Raw genomic sequence first — 10542 nt, forward strand, 5'->3', positions numbered from 1 at the left:
TGTGAATTCATGGTCTGTCTGCCTATGTTTTCCATTGTGAAATTCTGTCATTCCTGAAAAAAAAATATTTTTCTCTCTAAAAGAAGGGAATTGAACTGAGCCTGCTTTTAGTTTTTATTTGTATATATTCTTCATCAGAAATTCATCTGGTATATGGAATTATATAATTATTTAAATATATCTTGTTCCACATTGTTGGATGACTGTCCTAGCCTCACTTATTGGCTAGCCTTAGCTTGTTTAGGAATTCTTTTGTGATAAAGTCTTTACCATAAATTATAAAATGATGCATATTTTTCCTGGGTTATTGTCCTTGATACTTTTTGTGCAGAAATGTCACATTATTTAACTAATACGGTGTTATAAAATACATTAGACTTCCTCATTTAAAATTCATAAGTATTCTTTTAGTTTTGGAGGTAAATTGGAGATTCGTTTTGTTAACGGCAGGTTGGGATTCATAAAAATAGTTTAACACCAAGCCACACATTAATTTAAGCTTTAGTGATACTCAGCTCTGCCATGTGGCTTCTCTCTTGTCGTATAAGGCTTTTATCCCTCTTCTTGGTATCTTGCAGCTTTATGTAGGTCACAGTTTGTTTTAGAATCATTTCAGGATTGTTGCTGCTGGAAATAAGAATTTTAAAAACTCTCTTATAGGGCAGGAAGGAGGGTTCAGTGGTTAAGAGTACTTGCTGCTTTTGCAGGTGACCTGTTTGGTTCTCAGTAGCCACATCAGGCTGTTCCTAACCATCTGTAGCCACCCCCTGTCAGAGGATCTGATGCTCCCTTCTGGCCTCCTTAGGCACTGAGTGCACATGGTGCACATATAGACGCACAGACATCTACAAATATATGTAAAAGTAAGCAATGAAAATCTCTTTTATACATTGCTTTTGATAATCTTATTTATCTTACATCCAAATTCATGAATGTTAATAGATTCCAACCATTTACACATGTGCATTTGTATTTTTTTAAAGGAATTTAAGTACATGGCATATAAAGATAATTTTCTATTAAATGTTGATCTTTTCACTTTACATCATTTTCCTTTGCTTAGGATTTCTCAAGCAATGCCAAATTTATTGACGAAAAGCTTGTTTTTTTCTTCTTTCTTTTCATTTGTAGCAGTCAATATCCTAAGGTGACCTCCCAGTGAGTCACTTCCTTGCATAATCAATCTCTAAAACAGTTCATTCTGCCTCCTTGAAGGTGGCACCTGTAGCCCTTCTAACCAGCAGATACAGTAAAAGTCATGAAAGCCACTGCCTTTTCTAAGATCTGTCACATGACAAAGAAAACAAAAAGTCTCTTCCATGATTGTATTTGTTTAAAAAAAAAAACAACAGAAAACACTTGCACGCTGATTCTCTTTTTAAGCCAACTACATATTATTAGTAATTTCAAAATTCCAAGTCCCTATTACAAAAAATGTGCATTTGGCTAGACAAGCAACTAATTATTCTGATCCCAGAACTTGGATAGAAATAGGCAGGAAGACTTGGAGCTCAAGACCAGCAAAACAAAAAACAAGACAATAACTTGCTGTCTTGATTCTTGATTTTATTTTTTTCTCTAAGTGGCTGCCAACTATTAGCATAAAATGTACCTTGTTTTCATGCTAAGCAGGTTTTCTTATATTCCTGGTTACATTTTTAAAAGAAAAAAAGGGTTGTGAATTTCATAAAGCGTTGTTGTACCATTTCTTCAAATGACATAGTTTTTGGTCTGAGTTTATTGGATGTTACTGGACTGGACATTGTTAATATATATAAAATGGAGTTTTTTGTCTGGATCTGTCAAATGTTAATGGACTAGACATTGTTAATGTTATCTTGACTGTATATTGCATATACTTATTGAAGATAGTTTTTCTTGTATTAGTTATAAGCTTTTTTAATTTTAGACAAAAAGAGAGGAGATGTGGTGGTATTGTGTTCCCCAAAATATTGTGTACCTTAATAAACTTAGCTGGGGTCAGAGAACAGACAAGCCACTAGTTAGTCAGTGATAGCACATGCCTTTAATCCTAGCATTCCAGAAATAGAAATCCCTCTGGATCTCTGTGAGTTCAAGGCCACATTGGAAATAGCCAAGCATGGTGACACACACCTTTAATCCCAGAAAGCCAGCCTTTAATCCCAGGGAGTGGTGGTAGAAAGTAGAAAGATATATAAGGCGTGAGGACCAGAAACTAGAGAGATTTGGCTAGTTAAGCATGTGGCTGGTTAAGCTTCAGGCTTTTGAGCAGCATAATTCAGCTGAGACCCATTCCGGATGAGGACTCAGAGGCCTCCAGTCTGAGGAGACAAGACCAGCTGAGGATCTGGCGAGGTGAGATAGCTGTGGCTTGTTCTGTCTCTCTGATCTACCAGCATGGACCCCAATAACTGGCCTCAGGTTTGATTTTATTAGTAAGAACTTTTAAGATTCCGGCTACATCTGGAAAAAACCTTTGGCCTGTTGCTGTATTGCATGATGATAATAGTTTTGTTGCTAGGTGGGTGGACATCCCAGCACTTGGGAGGCAGAGGCAGATAGATCTCTGTGAGTCTGAGGCCAGCCTGGTCTACAGAGTGAGTTCCAGGACAGCCAGGGCTACAGAGAAACCTTGTCATGAAAAACTGAAAAGAAAAAAAAAAAAGAATAGTTTTGTTATTTGCAATTAAAGTTCTGCATTATGCAGTCCTGGTTCTGATAGACTACACACACACACACACACACACACACACACACACACACACACACACACACACACACACACACACCTACACCCTCCCCCACCCACACCCTCCTGAATTATACTTAATATTTTATTTTTAAATTAACAATGTATTTGTTTGCCATCAAGTGTTAATATACAGAAGCTATTTCTTTTCTCACACAAATCTTACTCTTTTTTGAGGGGAGGCAGGATCTTTGTAGTTCAGGCTGGTTTCAGACCCATTCAGTTCCCACACTGGTTGTGAATTCCCATCTTCTTGACTCAGCCTCTTGAGTGTAGGAATGATAGGCATGGGCCCCATAATTTACATATTGATTCTTATATGAAAGAATATTATAATCCAAAGGCTCAGGACAGTATAAAAACTTGGGCCATTCCTTGATGAAGGTATTTTTCACCTATTTATTCATTGCGTGGGTGGTCCTTTACTCTTTCTATGTAAATTCATAGGGATTCCTTGGCAGTCCTGCTTGACAAGGGTAGAGTTTCCAAACCAGCCCATATAGCCAGGAAAAACCTGAATTTACATCCTGACTCTGTACTGTACTATGGACTTGGGCCTGCTCCTTTATTCTGAAAAGCTTTGTTTCTTCATCTGAAACACTGACATAGCAAATAGCACCTGTTTTGAAGATATGTAAATGATTTCTGCAGAACTCTTCATGGCCTATACACTCAACCATGTTATACTGATGTTAACACCATAATGAATGAGACAAAGATGAGGGGTGAGGTTCTGTGCACAGTACAGAGGCAGAACACCAGCTGCCCACCCATCACCTGTCCTTCCCAGGCCCATAACCAGCTTATATATTATGTAGGGTCTCTGAGATTTGAATCCATTTTCTTTCCTAGTTTTCAAGTCAACACATGCCTTCTCCATCACAGTTTTCTATTTCCTGTGCAGGCTTGCTGGATAAGACCTAGATCATTTTGATGTCCACAGAAGAGGCAGATGCTGCATAACCAATGCACCTGTGTGATAATCTAATGAATTCTCCCAGCCAAGGAAGCTTATTTGCAAAGCCTTCTGGCGGCGTCCTATTAAGTATAACATCAGGCCAGAAGCCCGAGAAGTCTCAGGTCCAAGGTTGTCCTCATCTTTCTGTTTCACTTCAAATGAGCAGTTTCCACTGGTGGAGTTCTCTTGCCTGATATTGTCCCCAGATCCACGCAGAAGCCAAGTTTCAGAGATCTTATATTTGACTGTCTTTTGAGACCTCTGTGTCCAACATGTTCTATCAATATCCCCAAAGGCTGTTGCTGTCCTGGTGGCTGTGACAGCTTGTTTTATACCATACAAATGCCTAGTTGTCTGACGTCCTTGGAAAAAACATCTGGCTTGGTCTTGTCTCCTCCTTCTCTACCCTTGATACCTTACAACTTGTCACCTCAGAATGCTTCTCAGCTTGCATGGGCAATGCTCTGCCTGAATAGAAGCTAAGTCTTACATCTTGGGCTGTTGTTTTGTGTGTGCTCCTGGGAGACGAGGGGTTTATTATGCTCCCTGTGTTAGCCAAAGAAAAAAATGCGTTAAATCATTCTAACACTGGGTGTCTCCTAGAGCTCCTGTTCGTAAATGGGGCTGGGGAGATCATAGAAGGCTCTCAAAGGCCTGGGCCATGTTTTCCAGCTCCTTGATTTCCCTCCTCATCCTCCCTCCATTTTCCCCTTTTTACAGTGGGTCATGCAGTGGACCCTTAAGATTTCTGAGGCCAATTGGCAGGTTAGAGGCTATCAAGGGATGTTGACTTGTGAAATCACACTGTTTGTCATTTCTTAGCATTGTGAGACTTAGATTGCTTCTCTTGGAGGCTTCCTTCGAAGCCTGTTAAGGAGAGGCCATTTAGATATTGCAGATATTTTAGATATTTCTCGAGCTCAGTGGTATTTTCAGTCCTGGAACTTCTTGTGCAGTTTGGGAAGGCAGTCCACCTGTGAGTGTGCAGCTTCTTGTTCACCAGGCTGACTGACGAATAGCTTTGATCATGGAGACAACATTTACCAAGGGCCAAGTTTCTCCCTGACATTTTCAGGTACACAGAAAGACCATTTGAAGTGATTGTAGAATGAAAAACTGAAGTCTAAGACAATGGTCTTCTTCGAATTGAATTTAGGGACCTGTTAGGACGGCTCCGGTCCCAGGTTCATCAAAAGCTCACTTACTCTGCTGGTTGCAGATAGGCTGTTGGCATCTGGATAGATTCATCTGTGGGAAATACATTGTTTGGGTGAATCTAGGTAAAAATACCATCACAAGTAACCATGGGTGATGGAAGAACTTTTCAACAGAAGGTTTGGATAGTATAAATTTTGAAGCTTCAGAGTCAGAAACCCATGAGATAAAATGGACCTCTTCATTTCTCTTTGAGGCCAAGATCTAACTGCTAAAACTCTTCTGTGTTTTAGACTTTCTCCATACATATTGGGCATACAGGCATTTGGGGGTATTGTGCTGTGCCTTCTTAGAAAAAAGCCCTGCTAAGTGCCAGTCATATTGGAACAACACCAGGAACCTCAAAACAATTCAACGACATCCCCATTCTTGAGTTCTACACCCTTGAGAAAAAACTATATGGGATTTTTTTTGGGCAGATTGGCCTACGTGGTTTTTGAATTTGTTCTAATGGTATTCGAGCATTAATATCCAAGAAGTTATACTTGTTTAGATGAGTGTTGGAAATTTTGGGTGTTATACAGGATACTGTTGTAAGAGAACCACATACTTCAAGTTCTTAGTTTTAGAAATACAGATCAGGTAGTGATTATTTAGCTTGTAGATGTTCCTTTTATATTACTCCATAACAGTAATCAGTTGCCACTTGGTTGTACATAAATCAACAAGACTCATAAGAAATGATACTGCTCCTTAGTGAAGATGCCAGTTTTCTGGGGTAGAAAGTCTCAGGCCCAGGGTCCTTTCTGTCTTAAGACTTCTCAGACACTGTGTACCTAGGAGGAACATACCATCAGAAGAATGGTCCCTTCTAGCTGGATTTCCTATCTTTCTCTTGCAACTCTGCTGTGGCTGCTTGCATTTCTGTACCTTGGCCAAATCCCTTTTGTGGGAATCAGTGGGGTCATAGAAGAGACATGGATGTGTGAAGAGGTTCCTATTTCTGTCAGAGAAAGAAAGATGGGAGCCCAACTCTGCAACAATATGGTGTCATTTTAAAGATGCATTATTTAACACCTTATGCGTGTTTGCTAGGGATGCTATAATAATTACCTCAAATGGGACAGCTTGAATGGTAGGTAGACATACTTACTGCCGTACAGTTCTGGATGGTAGAAATCCTAGATTAATGTCTCTACAAGGCTACAGTCTCTTGAGGCCTCTCTCCTTGGCTTGTAAGTGGTCGGCTTCTTACTGTGATTTCCTCTAACCTCTTCACATGTGAGTCCATATGACAATGTTCAAATTTCATAGTATTACATGTCTGACCATTTCATCTGTGTCTTCGTGGGCTGGCTCTCAGCCCTCTATATTTCCAAGACACTTTTCCTTTATGTAGTCTTCCTCAGGTACCTTGAAGAGTCCGCTATCTATGTCCAAAATGTGATTTACAGACCAACTGTCTCAGCATCATCTGGAAACATATTAGAAATCTCATGTCCCACCTTGCTGTGACTGAAATGCTATGCCTACTCCTAACACGATCTCCAAATGATTTGTGGGCCCATTAAGATTTGGGAAGTTGCTTTACTAATAAGGTCAGCACCCACTGCCTGCTTGCCATCTGCCCATCCCTAAGCTCTAGCCTCCAGATGTCTCCCAACTTCCAGTTCAAATCACTAGCAGCCTAAGACTTCTCTAGGATGTCAAACAGGCACAGCCGATTCAGTGCCCCAGCCAGTTCCCTTCCTCCTTCTCCATCTCCACCTTCTCCTCCTCCTCTTTTCCAGTGCATTCTTATTGCAGGGGTGGTGCTTCAGGCCACCCTGTATTCCTTCAGAAGTGCTGGCTCCTGTATATCCAGTCAATCCCATCTGGCTGTTTGTTTGTTTCCTTCCGTACCTCTTATCGCTGTGTCTCTTTTTCTACTCTCCTGCCCCAGTCTGGGCTTTTTATTCTCTATCCCCTGGACTAATAAAGAGGACTCAAATAGATTTATTGGCATGCAGCTTTTTCCCCTGTTACTCTCATCACCTCAGCCTGGATCCTTCTGCCTCTCTGTTGCCTGGCAACACTCCTCATTGTTTAGGACTCAGCTCTGGAATCTTGTTTCCAAATCCCCACCCCCTCTAGCCCCAGGAATCCTTTTCTTTTCCTTTTTTCTTTTCTTTTCTTTCTTTTTTTCCATTTCCTAGTAACCATACTTTTGTGTTGCCACTGGAGATAAAATGCAAAGAAATGTTGTAAAGAAGAGATGAGTTATGTTCATTGAACAGCCTCTGTGATGAGGTCAATGGCCAACAGGTCCCCGAGAGACGATCTGGGCACTTTCTCTTCCTTTCCCCACACCAGGACTCTTGCAGTTCAGTCATCATTAGTGATGGTGGGATGGGTCTAAGGTGGCATTTGGAGTGGGAAGCACAGCCCTAAGCCATGGTTTCTTGGGAGTAGGGACTGTGAGCGGGTCTTCTGAGAATCTCAGACCTCTCCCTGCTGGGGTCAGAGCAAGTGCTCCTTAGACTCTTACCATTCCAGGTACCAACCGGACATTTGAAATAGGAAAGGCTGGAGCCATCAAGAAGTCACTTGTGGGTCTTCCTGAATGTGCAAGCTGAGTGGGGGACTGTTGGCAAGACTGATAGATAGTTTTGAATTTGTGCCCAGAAGCTGTTTGGGGAAAGTATTTTTAGAAATACAGAAATAAATACAATTAAATTAGATAGACGTGTCAAGCACAGTTTTAAAGGCTGTCCTTTGACCATTACAGCTTAGGTAATGACAACTCTTTGAATAATGGTGCTATATTTTCTAATTAAACAATCAAGTTTCTCCAATCATTACATTAACAAAGAGAAGGGCCAAAAGGCTAGGACCTAAAAGAAAAGAGATTTTAAATGGATGGAAATGGTTGTAAAAATGGAAATGTTTTTCTCCTGATGCTTTTTAGTATTTTGTTAACACTTTGTGTCCTGGATCTGTGTGTCTGTCTTTGTACTGAAATGGGTCTTCACCACTCGATGTAATAAATAGAACCTGTGGAGAGTGCACACATATATGAGCACATACACTCACTCAAATATGCACACACTCACGTAGTATGAGCAAACAGGCTTATATCTGGCTTGTAGATGTGTAATTTCAAGCAGATCTTTTCATCTTTCAGAATCCCAGATTTCTCTCCCATTCTGAAGGAGGAAGGAAGGCTTCTGGTCATAGCCTTAGCTTGACTTTGGAAGTAAAAATGAAATTTCATGTAATGGATATGTATCTGTGTTACCATCCGTCCTTGTCAATATGTAAAATATTGCTTCAATTTTCTCCTTTTTCCCCAAACCAAATCAGGTGCATTTCAGCTTGCACATGTTTAAAAAAAAAAAAATCAGTGTGGCAATGAACCTTTCTTCAGGCTGTTGCAGGAGTTAGAGGAGAATTACAAGCAGTTTCCCACACTGAGGACACCACCCTGAGGTTTTCCTTGCCTTGAAGCACAGAGTGAAGCTCTGTGCTGGTAGCACCCACCTCCTTATTAGGAGCACGCCGATCTATGTGTGTATGTGTGTGACTATGTGTGACCGTGTGTGACCGTGTGTGACCGTGTGTGACTGTGTGGCTGTGTGTGTGTGACTGTGTGACTTTGTGGCTGTGTGTAACTGTGTGACTGTGTATATGGGTGTGTGATTGTGTGTGTGTGTGACTATAGCTCTGTGTAATTCTGTGTGTGTGACTATGTCACTGTGTGTGTAGGAGATTGTATTTATGTGACTTTCTATCTCTGTGTGTCTGTGTGTCTGTCTGTCTGTCTGTCTCTCTCTCTCTCTCTCTGTGTGTGTGTGTGTGTGTGTGTGTGTGTGTGTGTGTGTGTGTGTGTGTTAAGCTATTATTATAATGCTACTTATGTTGCAGTCAGGATAATGTAGTCTGGACATGCTTCACTAACACTGTTTCCAAAACCAAAGTTCATTTACTCCCCACTTGAACAGGCCAGTTACTTAAGGACAAAATGATGGGACAAGGAAAAAGACTTACTTGGAAAACAAGCAACCCAAAGAAGATGGGAAAGTCCATCTCGGGGCAAGTTGAGGGCTTTTATAGGGAAGGACAATAGCAGGGGTGGGCGTGGCTGGAAGGACCCATGACTGGAGACCTCGAAGCACAGCTCTGGGGACCCGGAATGGGTCACTAGCTTAGTTTCCCGATTTTTGGATTTTGCTTTTTGAAAGAGGATCCCACTATGTAGAGGAGGTTCTCCTTGAACTTGCTGCAATCCTCCAGCCTCTACATGCTTAAGAATTACAGCATGCTCCACTTACCTTGTTAGTCATCCTTGAAGGAGAAGAGAGTGCTTTGGTGAGCTCTGCTCAAATCCACCTTGTATTACAGTTCCAGTCAAAGTATTCTTTAAATGATTACTATGTCTACATGAAAGATGGGACAGAAATCTGCCCCAAAGTTTAAGACAGCGAGGTCGACAGATACGATATAAACGCAGAAATGCTGAACATTTTCATCCCACTGCAGTAATGCAAGGGGTACCCTCAGGCCCAAGAGAAAAGTTGGAGTTTTCAGAAAGAATGAACCCTGAAAACTGTCCTGGGCCCCCGTTGTCACCTAACTCATATGGCAGGGGTATTGTCTACAGCAAAGCCAGTGGGAGATGCAACTAAAAGCAAAAGGAGCCAGAGGGTCAACTTACGTTTTCCCTTGACTCTAGTACCAAAGGAAGGCTTTGGCAGGTGTGGGTGGGAGTCAGATGGATAGAACCAGCAGGCTTGGTGAGTAATCTGTGACCGTGGGCAATAAGGTTTCACTGGGGGAAACTCTTTTACTCCCTGGGGTGAACTTGTTAGAAATAGACTTTTGGTAGCAACACTGGAAGTGTGAGGACCAACAAGTATGTGTTAGAGATGTCGCTCGCTCACCATTGGAGGAATTCTACACGGCCTCAGGGCAGTGCCTCAGGGCATGATGGACGTCTTTGGTTAACTCTCTGCCTTGTTCCACAGCTCAAAACCATCTCCTCGGGGAACATCTGTGGGCTTTGTTTCCGTTTTTGCTTTTGCTTGCACAGATCACAGGTAGGCAGTTGTTCCAAAATCCCTCACGCTGAGCACCTAGTTCCTCCTCTCAGCTCCTCTGGCTCCCATCTCTGGGGCTGGCAGCGGAGTAACCTGCAGGCATCCTACTTTGAACCTACTGCTCACTGCTCTGTGATTCTTCTTCCTGGGCCTCCTTAGCCAATGGCCAGTCTGAAGAGTGTGCTGCTGATACTGACCCCCCCCCCCCGGAGTCATGTCATCCCTGCTCCCAGCTACCTGTGCAGCTCTGGTCAATGTCTTAACCCTGAACTTCTATTTAATCTGTTAAAGGAAAACAGTGGAAACACTACATGCTCAACAGTAGAAGAAGAAAGGCCAAGGGTACAGAACAAGCGCCATAGTGATAATGTTGGTTTCCTTCTCTTCCTCTTCTACCCTTTCCAGGGTCTCTTGGGAACATCACTGGAAGACTGTCTCACTTTAGTCTGCGTGAATAGTTTTACTAAACTGGAGAGGGGATAGATCGAAATACCAAAGGAGTTCTGTGAATTCATGAGAAGTGGGCAGGCCTTTTCCTTTTCCAAACAACCTTTAGTGTGTGCTTGGTACACATAGATCATGGCAGATTGGGTGGATGAGTTCTCCAGGAGACACACAACGCT

The 10542-nt window shown here is 42.0% G+C and overlaps 1 long non-coding RNA gene across 1 annotated transcript; it reads right to left on the minus strand.

Moving 5' to 3' along the window:
- Window positions 1–3116: 3116 nt before the first annotated feature.
- LOC143267599 (uncharacterized) lies at window positions 3117–6896 on the minus strand. The gene is made up of 3 exons (XR_013042882.1): window positions 6747–6896; window positions 5998–6318; window positions 3117–5680 (listed from the first exon to the last, which is right to left on the minus strand). It is a non-coding gene; the product is annotated as an uncharacterized LOC143267599 (long non-coding RNA).
- Between the last annotated feature and the right edge of the window lie 3646 nt (window positions 6897–10542).

This window comes from Peromyscus maniculatus, chromosome 10, assembly GCF_049852395.1.
Source record: "Peromyscus maniculatus bairdii isolate BWxNUB_F1_BW_parent chromosome 10, HU_Pman_BW_mat_3.1, whole genome shotgun sequence".
In the NCBI taxonomy this organism is placed as follows: Eukaryota; Metazoa; Chordata; class Mammalia; order Rodentia; family Cricetidae; genus Peromyscus; species Peromyscus maniculatus.